General features: G+C 30.5%; 1 protein-coding gene across 2 annotated transcripts in view; it reads left to right on the top strand.

Annotated features, from left to right (window-relative positions):
• Window positions 1–19,841, top strand: part of LOC145966532 (uncharacterized) — a 58,664-nt gene that overhangs the window by 5,294 nt on the left and 33,529 nt on the right. The gene's annotated exons all lie outside the window — the stretch shown is intronic.

The following is a 19,841-nucleotide window of genomic DNA, read 5'->3' as shown; positions in this document are numbered from 1 at the left end:
ATGTACACCCACGTTATTAAGATATCGCGTAACTGCAAACGCAGTTACGCGATATCTTAATAACGTGGGTGTACTATCCCCCTAAAAAAAACAATGAAAAACGAGTATAAAAAGTCGATAAAAAGATACAGAAAATAGCACTCGCATCGCAATAAGTTTGGGAGATTTATAGCTAATATGTATGATTAAATGTTTCTTTCTGCGTTTATTAAAAATTTGAAATGATTATTAATCTATGCCGTGATTTATTGACCTTAAAATAGTAAGTATACTTGTTTTTCTACATTATAATATCAAGAATTATTGCGGGAAAGTGGAGAAAAATGAGATAAAATTGAATTAATTTTTATTATTACTACTTTTTTATTCACATTAAATCGTACCGTTTTTTCTCGAACAGAGAAGTATTTCACTCATTAGGAGCTTAATAAACTTTCCACTCAATTATATCTGCTTTAATTATTGTATAGAAGCATTTGAATGTGAATAAAGCATAACATTCATGAAATGTGGACATACGATATAATTCATACCACTTTACAAATGCTATATTATGCGCTACATGTATAGAGTGTTCTCGTTTTATTAAAATATTATAAAATATATAAAATATATAAAATTGATCGACAATAAATAAATGGTATAGTTAATCTTGTTAATGATCGGAAAAAAAATTGAAACAAAAAATTATTAAATAAGATATTCACATCATGATATTATCTTAATAAGATAATATCGCAAAGATCAGAGGCATATGTCAGATGCTAGCGAAAATAATAAGAAGAAGTGGCAATTTAGACATTTCAGAAAAATGTCTCATTAAGAATACAATCATAACTAGAAATCTAATGAGACTATTAATAAATTTATCAAACAATAATTAACGTCTTCTTTAATTACCATTAAGGCACTTTAGATGCCAATTACGAGCTTAAACACATCTACGCACGTTTTTGTATAATGTATGGAAACACATTGATACTATTATGCTCGATTGATTGATGTGATAAGTTTATTCCGAATATTTAATCACATTTCGTTTTTGTTTCAACGATAAAAAATGTATAATGAGATTATCACGATATTACATAGATGAACGAGGAACGAAACAAGGGAACGCGGAATAGGAAGCTGATGAGAAAATGAAGAGGCAAGGTGTTAGCGAAGTACAGCAGTAGTTCAAGACAAGATCGGATGAATGATTGTAATTAAACGTTATTCCTGGGAAAATATCGAAGCTCCGATTATTGATAATTCCGTCGAACAATGTTCAATATCTCTTTTTTAATTATATCATAAAAGCGCTTTGAACACTGTACTAATGAGCTCAATGTAGAGGATAAAATCACTATGAAGTAAATGCGAAACAAAAATTCGCTATTCTTAATTATTGTAATAGCCATTTATCACAAATAATTAACAAGATACATACTTTTAATTTTAGTTTGTTGAAAAAGCAAGTATATCGAATTATTAACTCATTTATTTCGTGAGAGTTAATTAAACATCTAATTAAAATGTATCGAATATATTTTATACTGTGTGAATTTCTCTCTCTTTTCTTTTTCAAAAACATCAACTATATACATAATTTTAGATTATTTATTACATTATTGCATATATAACGCATATAAGCAGAGTTTGCTCAAAACAAGTGAATCAAAGAAGAAGGAGTGCAAAGTGCAAAGCAAGTTTACGAAAAAATTAAGAAAGAGAAGAAAACGGAAAGAGCAAAGTGAAAGTTTCGAGCAAAGGTTCGTTGAATAGATGGTCGTAATTAAATTCTTGTGATTATCGAAACTTTAAAACGATTATTAATAAGTTTCTCGAGTAACGCTTAACGTCTTCTTAATCACCGCATGAAAGCACTTTAAATGTCAATTATGAGTTTAATTGTAAAAGATAAATTTGCGCCACATGTACATCTCATAAGAATATAAATTAATAAATTTATAAACTTATACATATATCGGTAAATGCATAATTTAAACAATTCATTGATAATGAGTAATTCGAATAACATTCTTCTTTTATAATTTTGATCAAGACATTATTAAATGTCACAATATATAGTAATTAAATAAATTAAAAAAAATTGTAATACTTTTCTCTAATTATAACACAAAAGCGCTTCAAACTAATTATGAATTTATGTGACGTAAGAAGTATCTTTTATCTTCGCTAACGTGCCAGTACGCAAATAGAATATGAGAGATTAACGATCTACTTTCCCATTCTCCGGTCATATAATTTTAGAAGCATGTTAACTTTGCACAAAAGTCATTCTTTTTTTTCCGATAATCCTTTGACATTTTTCTGGAGAGTTTAAGTTATCCCACGCACATTTCCATTTCTCGCACTTATCTCTATTTTTAGAGTAATGCATTTCGCGCATATCGTTTAATTTCCCCTCTCCCGGTACAGAATTCTTATTTATGAATTATTTTTATCCTCGCTGTCGGTTTTGCGCTTGTACGTATACATATGGTGTGGTCGATGAGGAAGTGGTTAAACTCGTCTCGAACGAAATATAGGCGCGGCGGAACGCGCAATGTGCTCGGGCCGATTTATCGCGAGCGCAGCGACGGCGATAAGAGCGCGTCTCTCGTAAAATAATACTCCCCCGACCCTCATTATGCGAGAATAACGTTGACGGAAGGAAGGAAGAGAATAACGAAGAAAGTTAGCGTTTGTATTAAACTTTTGATAAAATGCCTCGCAGTACTCTCGACGGGACCGACGCGAGCAATTCGCTCCGTCGAAAAGGATCTCGCTGCCTATCCAAACAAATCGTCCAACGTGCCGCGACAGAGAGCGTTTCTGCTATTCTTATAAGAAAACGTTCCTGCACGATTTCGTGACGAGCGTCCTGAATACATATATAATACTTTAAAATAAGAGGTGCACAGACAGACACACACACACACACACACTCATACACATTTCAATATATCCTGCGGGTCTGAAGATTGAATCAATCTTCGAAGCTAATTTGACATACTTCATTCGGATCAAATATCGTCAAAATGATGTCATGAGATAATAATAATAAATTTTCAGCAAAAGTCTGTCTATGACAAAAGCAATTTATAACCGCATTTACAAAAAAGTAAAATTCTTCTCGAGAAAAAAAGTTTATCGTTGTGTGAAATGATCTTTATATACGTCTTGCTCTATTTCATTAATATTTGGTCAAGAGATAATCGACAAATTTACATATAAAAAAACTTCTTTTATATTTAAAAAAGCTATTTTACATTATTTAAATTATTATTTGGATTATAAAAATTCAAAAAAAAATCGAATAAGAGCAATCTGGAGCATGAATTTGATCGTCATTCATAGTCGAAAATTTCATCTCTCGTAGGAATATCGATATTTTAGTGAGATTTGAATGGCTCCGTGATTGTTATGATATTATTATCACTATTGTGGGGCGTGCGAAACCGAAATTCATAAATAAATATAAACCGCGACCGTTCCAAACTGATAAGTGGCTTGTGGGATGGATCACCAACAACATCCCACTGGTATAAGAGACGTCATAAGTAAGAGAAGGGCGAGGGAGCGAAGGAGAAGCTGAATTGTAACAGGGACTTCGAGTGTCATAACCCCGATAAGCCCTTGCTGATTCCTACGGAACTTTAGCCACATTTGAAAGGGAATCGCCAGGATTACCATTACTTCCGGCTGAAATCCTTTTCCCAAACAGCGATATCACTCCTTCGTCCAGGTGAGAGAGAAAGAGAAAAAGAGAGAGAGAGAGGGAGAGAGAGAGAGAGAGAGAAAGAGAAAGAGAGAGAGAAAGAAGGGTGGAAGGAGAAAAACTGAAATGAAAATCGAGTCTACAAATAATCTACTTCAATTTGCAGTAAACTATTTTACGAAGATGGGGCAAATTCAGAAATCAATAGAATGGCTAGATAGAGATATTCGAAAGATTATTAATCACATATGAGTTTTTGTTTTTTCAAAAAAATACACTTATTTTCGATTATTTATTCGCTTACAAGATTATTACATTGTAATAATCATGTAATAATTCATATTTGAAGTAAATATTCCTCAATGTATGAAAAAATACTGTTATTATTATAAAAATTATTATTCTTTATTATTATTATTATTATTATATTATTATTCTTCATTATATAAATATAAATGATGTAATATTGAAAGTACATTTATGCAAAGCGGATGTAATGAGTAGATTTATATGTATAAACTGTGCGCAAAAAGCATTTAAAATACGGAAAACTTTATTGATTACAGAGAAACATAACTAATTTTCTGCAAATCTTTGATTATAGATTAAACATTTTTTACTTTTGTTTAATGACAGTTTGAATAATTGAACAGTAGAAGGTATGTAATTGTGAAATGTTTGCTCTTGTTCTATGTACATACATATCAGATATGGTGAATAGTTGATTTACATACAAATCGACATAGCGATTAAAAGATTTTCCAATTTTCTTTAGAAAAAATTTCTACATATATGATATTCAATAAATATAAAAATTATAAAGTTAAAAACTTGTAGTAAAAATACTTAATTTTTCTATCATTATCTCTCATCAATTATTTTTTTTACAAATATTTCGAAAATACGTAGCTAATATGTTATAATATCCTTTAATTTAAATTAATGATATTGCATATAATTATTATTAAAGAAACAAATTACTCGATACGTATATCAAAATTATAATATAAATTGCAACAGAATATGCAATCAAAATTAGATCAAAATTAAATTGAAATTCGATCGAAAAATAATATCAAACGCGATGCGCGATTGATTCAATTAAACAAAAATCATTGGACATTATTTTCATGTATAATGATATGCTCATAGAAATCGCAGAAATAATGAACATGCGGAAATGCCGGTCGGAAAGGGAGCATTAAGAAAATAAGAGCGCAGTAGCAGAGTTGGGAACGTTACTTCAAAAAAGTAACGCGTTTCGTGAAAAGTAACTCGTTACCGTTACTCGTTACTAATTTTGAAAAGTAACTCGTTACCGTTACCGTTACTAAGAAAGTAACGATTCGTTACTTTTTCGTTACTTTTTATAATACAAAAATTAAATTAATTTATTTTAAAATATAATTATTATTTTATAGTATTTATTATAATTGATTTTAAAATATAATTATTACTTTTATATATTCGACAATTATAAATTATTCCATCATTGATGTTCTTTATATTCAATTTTTCATTTATTGTAATTTAGAAATTTTAGATTTATGAATACAGAGAAAAACATCATGCATGTATATAATTTTCCAAAATATTTGTAAACTGTTTTGTAATAGGAATAGATTTTTCAATTACTAAGGGGATACTATCCAGGATTACAGAATTAAAGTAACGATAAAAGTAACGGTTAAATTCGTTACCGTTACTGTAAAAATGTAACGACGTTACCGTTACCGTTACAGACAGAAAAAAGTAACGATCGTTACCAAAAAAAAGTAACGCTAACGGCGACGTTACAAGTAACGCGTTACTTCCCAACTCTGCGCAGTAGCTACTGAACGGCATCTGACATAGAAAAGGTTTGTCTGAGAAAGGTAGAGAGAAACTCGAAACGTGCGCGCTACTATCGTTTTTCATAAGTTGCTCGTTATGTTATCAATTCAATCTCGCTTAACCTTGCGTCCTTCTTGCCACCCTGTTGCCCTTTTTTACGTTCAGTCATTATGTTAATTCGAGTAAAAAAAGAGAATGTTGATTTTTTGTGAAACTCATTTTACATACAAGTTTGTGAAACATGTTTTACTTGCGTATCTTTTCTAATTAGTCGTTTTAGAAAAGAAGTAGTAACAACTTTTCATATAATAATATGATAATATAAATAAAATATGGAATATATAAAAGTATATGTATTCTGCAAACATCAGATTGTTTGATCATAATAGATAAATAATTAAAGATGTAAAAGAAATATTAAATTTATCAAAGAATGCATAAACTGCATAATATTACATATAAAAAGAAAGGATTTGAACCACATGTTAAATTATAAAGGAAAATCATGTGTATAAACTTAACCATGTGTATCAAATATTTTATATTGCACTTTATTTTTATGATAAATATTATATGACTATCAAAATGCATTTTCACGTATGAGCAATCGATGCAGTTGAAATAAATTCCGCGCCCTCTCCCTTCTTCCTTCTTCGGTTTTAAATTCAGAGTCGCAAAGATGAGAAGCGCGAGGACGATTCTCCCGCCGGCGCCTAGTTCCGCGATAAAACTCGAAATCTCCATTCATCGCGTAATAGGGGAAATGCGTCCCGATTCTATTGTCCCCGCTGCCTCCTTCTCCGATCAGCCATTGTATCGAATCGTCGGAGAATCCGTCTATCGCGATTGTCAAATTTACCTGATTGCAAATCGATACCGGATTACGGACGACATGCAGCGAACCGTACGAATTGCCAGCAGTTGCTATCCAACCACGGCATTGATCAACATAGCGACATTTTCATCTCACGATCGTGTTAGTTTTATTAGTAAAAATTAAGCATACATTATACGTACTATAATCGCGACCTCTCTATATTGCGCATTATGATGATAAAAAAATATAGACGTCATAGGGAAAATGATTTTGAAATTTTTTTTACACATTTAGAAGACAAAAGGAAATAAAAAAAAATTCTTTACAAATAATTCTCTAAACTAATTCTTAATTTTGTATTTCTATTTTTATATTTAATGTTTATTAATAAAAATCGATTTGTCTTTCACGTTAAAATAATGTCTTATGTTCTAAATTTGTCAATCTATATGATTGCCTTAAATATAAAAAAAAATCAAAGACAACGTATTTTCTTACTTTTCACAATGTATATATCCAGAAGAAAGAAAGAGAGGTTTACGTAATTTTTTAATTTAAATATTTTTAATAAGGGGAAGCTCTATGAAAGAAAAAAAGGGAAAGAAAAAAGGAAAAGAAAGAAAAAAAGAGAAATAAGAATCAAATAAAAGGATTATAAGAAAGAAATGTATAATGGCATACAAAATCTTACGGATATGTATTACTTCGTAAAAAGATTTTAATAGGATTCATATGAATATATAAAATATTAAAATAATCGAATAATGTTGAATAAATAATAGAATACATACGCAATATATATGCATATGTGCAAAAAAGTATTCATATTTATTCATATAAGAAAATACATATTTTATGGCAACCATTACCTCAATATTATATAACCATTGAAATTTTGTAGTATCACACGTTTTCTTTATGTAAAATAAATTTTCTTTTTTCATCATTTTAATCATAATTAAAATAAATATTACTCATATCTGGGATATAAATAAATATTATAATTTAAAATAAATATTACTCATATCCGGGATTCATATATTTTAATAATCAAAACATATCTTGTTCTCTTTCGTAAATAATATATAAATTTAATAAACCTGTTGAAATTGATTAAATAAATATAAAATATGATTTCGATACGCGTAAGTTAAATATATATCGTTTTTGTCAAACTACTATCGCAAGAAACAAAAGAAGTTTAACAATTTTCTTATAGAATATACATACATATGTACATACAATACAGTTAAACATATTGTAAAAATGTTTCACACATTTATTTCAGTATAAAAAAGCAAAAATTGAATTTTTTTATATATTTTTTACACTATCAAATTACTATCGCTTGATATTAGAATTCTATTTCTTGTTATATCCCGATTTTTATGACAACGTCACGTAACGATTCTTTGGGGATTCCAGTGTGATCGTGAGATCGTGAACATGAGATTTCAAATTTATGAGTCTAACCGCAACGCTAGTTTTTCTTCGACGTCTAATAAACATGATATTAAATTCGAGATTTTTAAATATATCACTGATATCGGCACTTTTTTTATGATACGTAATAATTCTTCTGAACTAATTAAATGTCAGTTTGCAGGTGTTACTAATATAATAAATTATACGAATTGATATTTATATCTTTGCGTTTATTATCAATAGAATTTATAGAAATTAAAAATAAAGTTGATTTTTTTGCGCGTTACGCATGACAAATAACTAAGAGATTACAAACCGAGAAAGTTGTGCCAAAAATATTTATAAAATTTACATTTAAGAATTCAAAACATATATTATTTGAACAGGAACAGTTCGCAAATTATATATTGTAAATTCTATGCGATAATCATTTTGTACCTTGTAACATAATCAATAAATGAATTTCTCCCTAGCGGTATATGGGCTTACGCCGTAATCATCGTTAAATATATAACAATCCCTAAAGACGTGGTAAACCAATATTTGATGAACATTGTCACAAGGGATTGACGTAAATTTAATCAAAACTAAATTATTTATTAAATATTGGTCAAGTGAAATATTAAATGTTGGTACATTATTGAAAAGATTATCTTTTTTTAATATATGAAAAATATTTATTTTAGACTAAAAACTTTTATATAATGTAATTTATATGTTTGTAACTATACTAACATAACGAAATAATATTTAGATTTTTTTCTTATAATTATATTACTTACACAATTAATACACAGTTAAATTATAAAAAGAGTAATATCAATGTTAATTATTTGAAATTATATTAAAACTGAAACATTAAATCTTGTGTAAAAAATAGTTATTTAGAATTATTAAAAAGTATAAATGTAATTATTTAAAAAATTTCATAACTTTCAAGTTTTAAATATCTTGAAATATAAATAATTTGCGAAAATGGTTCATAATTTTCATGTTTTAATTTGATAAATTATAAATTTAATATTTTAATTTTTCAATGAAATTTCAATAATGACATCTATTAATTACATTAAATATTAAATATTACTCGGAATTTCAATGTTTAACGTACGATATAAGAGTTATATAAAAGAATTAGATACAAAAGAATTTAATAATATAAAAGCGAAATTTATACATTGAAATTTCTACAAGTTTCCAGTTTCATATGCATAAATCATTTTAAAATTTGATAAGACAATCAAAAAACTAATTTCTAATTCTTAATTCATATCCTAAGTATATTTAATTACTTTTTCATCATTACAAAATTTATAAATTTCAAATTATTATTATACGACGATTACTTTTTTCAAATATGAATAACAATCATATAGTTATAAACTATCATTTTTTTTCAAATACATGTAATCAGACATTATTACATATTGACTTATTTATGGATGGCATAATATTATAGTATCTTGCTATATATCCGATGTCTGACGGGCATACATACGTTTCCAGGAAATATTCAGGAGGAAAGCTCGTGTGTTTGTGTGAATGCAAGCTCTTCCGTATCTATCAAATGTCCATCAACTGAACGTAATGCCTCCCATTGCATACGAACGTAAGCTCAATCTACGATCAACGCTGAGCCCCTCGCAGCGCAGGTTCGCATAGTTACATGAATTTCTCACGACACAAATCCTTGTTTCAAATTTCGATTCCTAGACGATGATATAGGAAATATACTTGCAAGCTTCGGTAACTTTTGATGTGTGCATAAAATACAAGCGGTTTAGAATTTCGAGTCGATCCTATATGTGCGTGTACACCTACCCGATAAGCTAAATTACGGCGGGAGGTGAGACGTATAAGTTTACTGGCAACAGTATATGTGTACCGAGGATTGGACCGGCAGATAAAGTTACATAGGATGTTCCATTCCCGCTACACACCTGCTTTAACGTGCACACGGAAACACCTGAAAATTTCCACTGTTAATCATCCGCTCGTGTTTACACGTTATTACTATGTTTACCGCCAGCGGTGTATATCGATATTTCAACTGTCGGATTAGATTATGCAATTTTTGTCATACGCATGTGGCGAGTTACTAACGAGTAAAAAATAGTAAAATAGTCATTAATCAATGCAGATTTCTATTAAGCTTGTTAAATTTATATTTTGCAAAATTAGAAGCTAATTCTAAGCTGCGATTGCAAGGAGCTCTAATCTTGAGATCAACTTAATCACAATAATTGTAAAATTATAATAACTTTATGTATATGTCTGAGTATCACAAATGAATTAATCAAGTACGTACAAAGTAAGTAAAAAATTTTTTATAAATATAATTATATCAAGAAAAAAATTTTTTCAAATTTTCACATTTAAGGAAAAATAAATAATATTAGATATCAAATATTGTTAATAACTAAATAGTTAAAAAATCAGTAAAAAGCAAGAAATCAAAGATATGTCGATTGATTAATATTAAGAACAAAAACTAAAATCTCTGGTAAGGAATGATCTCGTATATTCTAATATTTTACGATTGATATAAAATCACGTACACGGAAGATAATGACATCCATATTGTCAGTTAAATGTCGAGATATTGCCAGAAGCGAGTTGTGGCCGGCATCTAAATATCATGTTCGTAGTAACGTGAGAACGGTTACTCAATTACTGGATCAAAGCCGCCGTCGTTCTAAATCACAATCAGGTCTATCGTAGCTGTATAGCGCCCGGCGGCGGAAGAGGCGTTATGGAGCCGGCTACTTCAAGTTAAGCCATTTTTCGCTAAACCAGTTTACGGTGTCAAACTTTGCGCCGAGAGTTGCGCCGAATCGAGACGTGCTCGGGATCGATATCGAGAATGGTTCTCGACAAAAGTTGAGAGGTACGGTGATCGTTGTCGATATCTTCTATATCTCGCCCTATTTTCTCTTCTGCTTTAAAATATCATCATATCGTATGTCATAAGCACAGATATTCGTAAAGCATATTTGGAAGCGTTTATAGCAATTGGATGTCACAGATTTGTATTGAATTTTTGTGTTTTTTTTGTTTTTAGAGGTTCTAAATGCACGTTATTAGATAGTCACAATGTTAGAAAGTTGTAATATTTTTTTATTAGCTTGCAGAAGCTTTATAATGGTTTCGTGACAGTAAAATAAGAAAAGAGATTTATTTAAAGTACATGTTGTGTAATATCTGTGATATGGATTCTATCACAGGCTCTGGAATATATTGACACTTTGAAACCGAGGAATACAATTTCTGCAGTATGCGAGATATATATAAAACATTGTGAAAAAGGTACATAATCCTCTTAGGAACTAGTCAGGAAAAGAAAAGGGGAAAATCTACTTTTCGGGTCTTCCTAACCACTGATATTCGTCGAATAAATCAGCTTTTCTTCTTTTTTTCATTAATAAGGGGAAAAAAGGAAACTATAGAGATATATCTACGATAAGCATATTCATTGAAAACTGGGCAGTTGCCAATTACACAAGATCAAGAATCTTGACATTACTCGTAGTACTTGGTGGTAATTTTCGGGAAGCGGAGACGTTATCGCGCATGAAAGATTAGATAATGTTTCCTGAGAAGAAGGCCGGGGTGCGAATTCTCTCGCTCAGGTACAACGTCGGCCCGTGTAAATTCACATTTCCGTGACGAAGCAGTCGGCGCTGAGCGAAGAATGATGAGCCGCAGATCGGTAATTCTGGCGGACTAATCCTCGGAAACGAGTTTCTGGACTCGTAAGCACCTCCGCTTCTCGTATGCTCCGTAATATACGATGCATGATCGCGAAAGGTGACGTATTAAAGTGATCGAACGCCAATTCTCTCGTTGCTGATGAAAATTCATGAATAGCGTGCTACGTTTGGGACATGTTTTCGCGATGTCACTTGTGCGCGAAATGATTAATAAAGGAAAACGTGTGTGAGGAATAATTAAGGAAGAGGAATAATTAAATATTTGTATAATTGAAAAAAAAATTGATGCTATAGAGAGATGGTGATAAAAATTCATGACAAGGTCCGTCACATTTATTCCTATGAATGATACACCGTAAATAAATCGAATTAATGGGGATAATCTGCGGTATTATTGATTAAAATTATCGCCATTTAAAATATTTTTCTATATAAATATTTAGAATATTTTTCTATATGAATATTTAGAATATAGAATATTTATATTCTATATATATAAATATTCTATATAAATATTTTTCTACATAAAGGCAAAATTGTCAAGTGTTGCCAATTATATTCGTAAACATATCAATAGCAGCTATGATTTGTTATATATTCCATTAAAATTCTTTGACATTTTTTAAACGTCTTATGGCATAATAAAATGTTTGTGACAAAAGCCAGCAGAAAAAGTTAAATGTTCTCTTTTAGATGTTCTTAATTAGATGCATAAATATATTCGGTGTTGTGCTTTAACAAATTATAGCACTGTAATTATTTCCCTTTTTCTCTCTTTTCCTTTTTTTTTAATTTTTAAAGACATAATATGCGGTCTCATTGAACGTATTAGCGTCGTTTCATCCTGCAGTTGACTCATAATAGCGCTGCCGTGACTTTGTCGTTCGAATCTCCCGTTTTCAAACCATGGAAATTAGCTGCAGGCGCTTCGTAAAAGTCATCACAAGCCAGTGTCCCCATTTCCGCCTTGAATAATCGCAGCCTCTTGCGCATCTCTAGATACTCAGCAAACCGAGCTTGTCGTTTGAAATTGAAAAGCTCACTTTTCTTTTTATAAACAAGACCCGAAAAAGTTGTACAATAGCAGTATTAGTTTTTTTCTATGTTTTATAATACATATGGTATGTGTAATAGGAAATTCTCTCTCTCTCTCTCTCTCTCTCTCTCTCTCTCTCTCTCTCTCTCTCTCTCTCCCTCCCCCTCCCTCCCTCCCACCCCCTCCCTCCCTCCCCCCTCTCTCTCTCTGTCTTCAAAATTTATTGCAATAATTTTCAAATATATTACATTGTTGCTCTTTCTGTATTTTATTTCTTCATGTATTTCTGTCATTTCTTTTTAAATAATTGTATCTTCCAAAAGCAATTAACCATATATTGATAATTTAACACAAAATAAATTATTCAAATCTACCCCTTTTTTAGTTTATCTAGCAAGAAAAATTATAAAAACTAAAAATACTGTGCATCGTAAAAAAATCATTGTATAATAAAAATCCAAAAAATATTTATTAAAACTGATTTAAAAGTTTCCACTATGGCTTCTGCGTGGTGTTTCACTAGATTTTTTTCAGTTTACTAAAGAATAAATCGAAAGAAAGGGTAGATCAAAAATATCAATACAGGTTTAGTTGTCTGTGTCATGTGATATTCCGCTTAGGACAATGGCTGCACCACTACACCCAGTGCAAACCGTTATTTGATTTGCTGAAACCAATTCGTTTGCCATTGTGCAGCGGAAATATTGCCTTCTGTATAGAACTGATAAAAAGAGCGTTATCAAGGTGCTACGGTACGTTTTTATCGATAGGAAGTGTTCTAAAGCATTCTGATGATAAATGTCAAAACGTTTCTGACGTGGATCCATAATTTGTCTCTACGTTTTTTACATACTATTTGTTCTATCTCTCCGTCGATAATTGTAATATAATTCTTTTATAATAATTTAAAAAATAAAACGATATAATATCAATTAGAGTAAAATATATTTGATTTTTTATTCTCTTTTTTGTTTTTTTTTTAAATCCATGCCGATATAAAAAAATGCAGATTTTTTCTCAGCGCAAATCTGTTGCATAACATTATTTGTTAAAATAAATTTAGATGGCTTTACATCGCGTGTGAATTTATTTCTCGCTCGCGTTTTAGTAAAATTTTATATACATTTAATACGACTGAGAGAAACTTTAATATTTCTAAAAGGGATAACGGGACACAATGGATCGTAATAAAATATTATTATTGTTACTTATAGTATGTATAAAAATTCATTCCGACACGATCTGGCGCGACTAGAAATTTCGTTTTCGATCCACTCCGTCCAATCCAAGAGACTACAGCGAAAGCACCTTTGTCTCGACATTGTCTACGGAAACAAAATAGAATTTCGCTACGTCGACGATGCATTCCCGAGTTTATTCGAGAAATCGCCCTCACCGAGATATTCGACGTGCCCGTTTTCAAGCCACGGATAGCGAGCGAGGACAAGGATGAGGGCTGCCGTAAAAGTCATCATCCACCCTTGCTGCTATCGGCCAACCCAGCCTCTTATCCTGCGACCGTTCTTTTCTCATTCTCGACGCTCTCGACGGATAAGACGGTGCGCAGTTTAAAGATGAAACTTGAGTAAAGTGAATCGACTGTACTTCAAGTTGAAAAGCTGCAATGCCAACAAGAACACTAACAGCAGCAGGAGCAACATCGTCGTCGCTACGCCGAGGCGCGGTTACACGTTAGCCGTAATTTTCTGCTGTTTACTGGATGTACACACAGGCGGTGAATATAGACGGCGGTACCTCGTTCGACCTGGCGAGTAATAAAGCACTTGACCGCGGAAAAAGAGGCCATTTTTCTTTACTTGTTTACACTTCATTAATTCGCGAACGTTTTCGCGCACGCCAGTGACAACGATTAATCAGATGCGACTACGAAATGTCTGTATCTACGCAATCTTGCAATATGAATTGCAAGATCTTGTGTTTGTACAATGAGTAGAGTAAAATTTAAACAATTAAAATGTAGCTGTCTTTCATTTTTTTTCTCTCTCTTTCCCTCTTTCTTTTTTTTCTTGTATTCTGTAATATTCGGCTATCATGTATTTTGGAGATAAAAGATAAATACTAACTGTTGCTACAATAATGCCACATGATATAACGCCATATTGCAATTGCATTGATTCGAATAAAGAGGAGGATAAGAAAAGAATATATTAATTTTATTAATGTTATAAGAATATATTAATTTTAATGTAAGAGTATATTAATTTTAATTAGTATTTTCCGAATTTGTTTGATCAATTGTTGACCAAAGAAAAATAACTAGTATTTTAATAGACTTTATCATATACTTGAGCATACATATGCACATATAACGTAATTATTATATTTGAATTCAATCAATTTTAAAATGAAAACTACAATGATTTCCGCAACTCACGCAATAAAATATCATTTAGAGTTAAATAGACCATAATATTCGCGAAAAGGAAACGTCTCGAAGGAGAGTTAGTAACCGCATATATCGTCGAGGAAGGTTACGATATAATTATGTACGCTCAGGCCGCCAACGAAACTCGTTCTGACAATTTTCAATTTCCTCATGCCACGTGAGTACCTCGCCCTCGCACTTATAGTTACCTACGCTCGCATAAAGTGCGTGGCGAAGGAACATAGTTAGCTTGCGACCTTCATACCGCAACTTCCGCAATACGCGGCCATGCACTCGTCTACTTCGTTATGTAATCGCGACCGACGAATGCAATCATGCGCTCGGACGCCACGGCTCCATTTCAAAGAAGCAGTAGAGAAGATATGCGTTCCTTGTTACAAAGCTGCAACGGAAATTCTGCACACATGCATGCCAGCTACGTAGGCGACTAGAGAGTAACTATCAGCGTTTTTAATTGCTTGAATGAACACAGCGAATTATTGTATAATTAGCTGTATTTCTGAAGAAAGGAGAAACTAAATTTGATATGAATTGAAGTTGACCGGATTGCTATAATATTTTTGAAAAACTAAAATATATATAAAGGGGTAAACGGAATCGCAAAATAGCTTGAGATATGAAAATTAAAAATTACATCTTAATCTTCAGTTAATTCTCAACTTAATAATTGATTTTAGATTATCAAACAGTTAAAAATTAATGATAATTTTGCAAGTCAGCTACACTATAAATGCTCGTTATATTTTATAATTCATTTTCTCCACTATTATATTTATTTATAATACAACAATATCTTTGCTTTACTTTATTAAATAATAAAGAATATTTCAACCGTTATTTATTATATATATATATATATATATATATATATATATATATATATATGTATACAAATTTCATATTCAGAATTGTAAAAGACTACAGCGTTTTTACGTTAAATTTTAATTAAGAAAGAAAATTGCTTATAAAATCTTAGTAAAGCTCTCAATTAATTAATAAAACTCTAAATTAACTGTTGTATTCACGTATTTTGTATAATCTGAATAATAATTTGTACACGAAGCCCTATTATGTTTGATATTTTCTTCCTTGTTATTCGCATATCTCAAAATGAAAACATTTATCTTATTTTTCTACTCTTAATAGCTTACGGAAATCTTTAGAATAATCTTTCGTATAATAATTTAGATTGCAGTTTTATAATAAGTCTTATTAAATTACGTAGACTAGATTCCAAAGAGATTATGAAATAATCTTTTTAGACATTTTAAAGTAGAGTTTCCAGAAGTTCTAGAGTAAATTTTTCAGAGATTCTGAAATAATCTGGCTTCTAAAATCATATCCAGAGCTGTTGGATTAATATTATTTACAGTATTGCATTACGCAATTTTGCTACACTGCACAGTGTTTCGTGTATTTTTCGCGCTGGATTACTCGTCGGCGTTAAGAGAGAGATACATTTAATTAAAAAACACAGTTTGGAATGTGTGTATGACCGACGCGGAAAAAGGCGCTCGCAATAGCCGAAACGAAAGCAATCGCGTTTAGGTGCAGCACGTGGCGAACTGTCGCGTCGTCCTAAATTCAAGCGTGGCAATTAAACGTTATTCGTCGGTCATGTTACCAGCAAGGAAATTGCTCAGTCAGAGAGCACCATGTATCGTTGTCCATCTTTTTCACGCTTTTCCGTCCACGGATTTCGACCCCAGGCTAGCCTCAAGCAAAAGAAAAAAAGAATCGACCGTACTGCGTTTCAATTAAAGTTCTCGCACGATACGCTTGATAATGATTAATCACTTTACTACATTGATACGTTCGATTTTAGCACGAGTTTTTCGAAAGTTTCGTCCAAATAGACAAATTTTATTATCCGATAGAAACTAATGGAGCATATAGGAAAAGTATAGAGCGTATTTTTAGCACAAACATTTCAAAAAATTTTTATAATTCAAAGAATTTATATTTATAGATTAAGTATTTATTTTTTTATAAATTATATATTTTTATAAAGAATTCCGAGATAAGAAATTATGAATAAATATGAATAATAAAAAATATGACTTATATGATTCGCGTCACAAGTGCAATTAAATATGCAAAAATTGTAAAAACAAATTTTAATTTAGACAAGAACGAAAAAGATATTAAATACATATATAAAATCTCAGCATAAGATTAATCATTTTTTAGAAAGATTTTATAAGTGCTTTTATATATCAAAAATGTTTAACTATATCGATAAAAATTTACTATAAATTTGTTAATGGACAACATGATTACGAATGAATATTATTTTAACTTTAACTAAATCCGCCCCTAACTTGTGCTATATTTAGTTTTATAGCTGTATTAATTAATAAAGTTAGCAGCTCTGTAATAATTTGTTGCAATTATATAATTTTTAATTAACAACATTATTCGCTGTAGACATGATTCATTTTTCACACAGTTTCTCTGTAAATCGTTATAATTAATATGAAAATGATGGAAATTTCTTTTTTTATAGAGAATTCACATTTTATACATATCACCGTACTCATTAATTTTCTAACTAGTTCTGAACAGCTTTGAAATAATCCGACAGTAGAAATAACCAACCAATATCAGTATGTCAAATATTTTAAACAAATTTAAATAATTTTTCTTACTAAATATTGAAAAAAAGTTTTTTCTAAAAATGATTAAACCTATACGTATGTATGTTCACAATAAATATGTATAAGGCATACAAAATAATATTATGTATTGTTTAATTAAAATAAGCTGCGCAATTTGTATTTTGCGATAAGATTAAAAGGAAATTTTGCTCTTTTTTCATATAATCAGATTGTGTAAAAGCTACAAAGCATATTAACTGTGCATTTTAAGCGTATTCTTCATTGTGTTAGCGCTCAAATTCCGTGACGAATATCGTGCGCGCTTCAAATGAATTCTGTTGCACGAATCGGATGTGAATTGCTCAAAGACAATTTTGATGTTGCCTTGTAATTCAGACTGTTCGAAAGCAATTTAAATTCTCGCCTGGCAAATTCAAAATGCTTTTACAGAATTTGCATCGTATCATGTATTTGCATTTTATTGCAAAGTTCGTGCTGCGTGGTATTTTCTATTGTATAATCCAATAATTTATTATAAATTATTCTGCTTAATGTTAATAAAAATTGCAGTAATATATTATTACTTTTATATTTATATAAAATAAATGCTAAAGTTTAAACTATATTATTTTTATTTTAACATATAATTAATGCATTCTAATAAATAATTTTAATATGCTATTAATAATATTAAAATTTAATTCTGTTTAAAAAAATCCTCATTATATGTTTAATCCAATATAAGTATCAATTTTTTATATTGGAGAAATTTTCCGCAAGATACTTTACTTTGTTAAAAATTCTCGCAAGTACAAATTTGCATATTTTAAGAAAAATATTTAAATTCATCCTATACTATTTAAATAAAATGGTTTTCACACGGAAATGAAAGAATAAGCGCACGATTCTTTCGAAAATTATAGAACTAATATAATTTTCTCAAAATTAAAGTCACACACAAAAGTGCTTCAAAGTGGACTTTAGAATAGTAAATACAGAGTACGGCGCATACATGCAACGGCGAAAATGTGGTCGCGGTGAAGTTCAAGCGGCGCATCGTCTAATACCCGGCATGTGTAAAGTAATGCGCGCACTTTCGTTGCGGATGCGAGCGGAACGCGTCGCGTCACGAAGCGTGGGTACCGGGATCCCGAAGAATGCACGAGCGCAGATGATTGCGGGGGCTCATTAAGACGGGCCCCGGAAAAGTCTCGAGCCACCTAACCGCGGGGACTGCGTGAAACGATAAATAAAGAGAGATAGTAGGAGAGATCTAAGACCAGGAAACACGTGTTACTGCTACTCGAATGCGGAACTTAGCTGCGCTTATTGGCGCGCAGCGCATCGTGGAATATCGGGACCGCGATAGAAAAACGTGGACGCGACTCGCGATGGAACGTGGAACAAAATCATTAGGCCAAGACGGCGATCGCGAAAGAAGTTACATCCATCGTCCGCCATCGCCGTGGCGGCTCTTAATTTTGCTTCCGTCTGCCACTTTGGAGAGTAGCGGATATTCTCGCGAGATGTATGTTCTGTCTAATATTGTATGAACTGCGTGGAGAAGAAAGTTGCTGTGTGCAGTTATTATTTGCAAGCACCGATAATTGCATGCTTGTCTCTAAAATAATGTTATTTGAGGATTGAAGAGAATGACATTGCAATAAGTAATAATGTTTACAATTTTAGAAAGTTCTTTTTAAAGAAAAAAAATTAAAAGAAATAAAAAACGTACGCCAAATAGTACATAAAAAAATGTTTAAACTTGTATGCAAACTAAATAAAAATTTAAAAATTAATTAAATGAAAATTTAAAGATTAAAATTTCATGTATACTTAACGGTTTTTTATCATAAAAATAAAAGTTTATTACTCACAGATACGATGCGTAACAACGGAGTTGATTACATTGATCTGTAACATACAAATATAACCCAAATTATAGCAGCGCTTAAAATAATTAAAAAATTATTTTTATAATTGAACTTTATATTTAATAACGAATTTTATACACAAATATATATATATATATATATATATATATATTTTATATATATTATATATATTATATATATTATAATATATTATAATAATTATATCAATATCTGTTTATTACTTATTACATCAATTTATTATATGTCAAATTTTATATATATATATATATATATATATATATATATATATATATATAAAATTTGACATATAATAAATTGACGTAATAAGTAATAAACAGATATTGATATAATTATTGAATAATTATATATTTTACGAAGCAACATTTTTATATTACAAGTTACACATTTTTATTTA

The sequence above is a fragment of the Camponotus vicinus genome, unplaced genomic scaffold (genome assembly GCF_025532165.1).
Source record: "Camponotus vicinus isolate PSW18456_S1 unplaced genomic scaffold, iyCamVici1.0 SCAF_2, whole genome shotgun sequence".
NCBI classification, from domain to species: domain Eukaryota; kingdom Metazoa; phylum Arthropoda; class Insecta; order Hymenoptera; family Formicidae; genus Camponotus; species Camponotus vicinus.
This window is presented reverse-complemented; position numbering and strand designations above follow the sequence as displayed.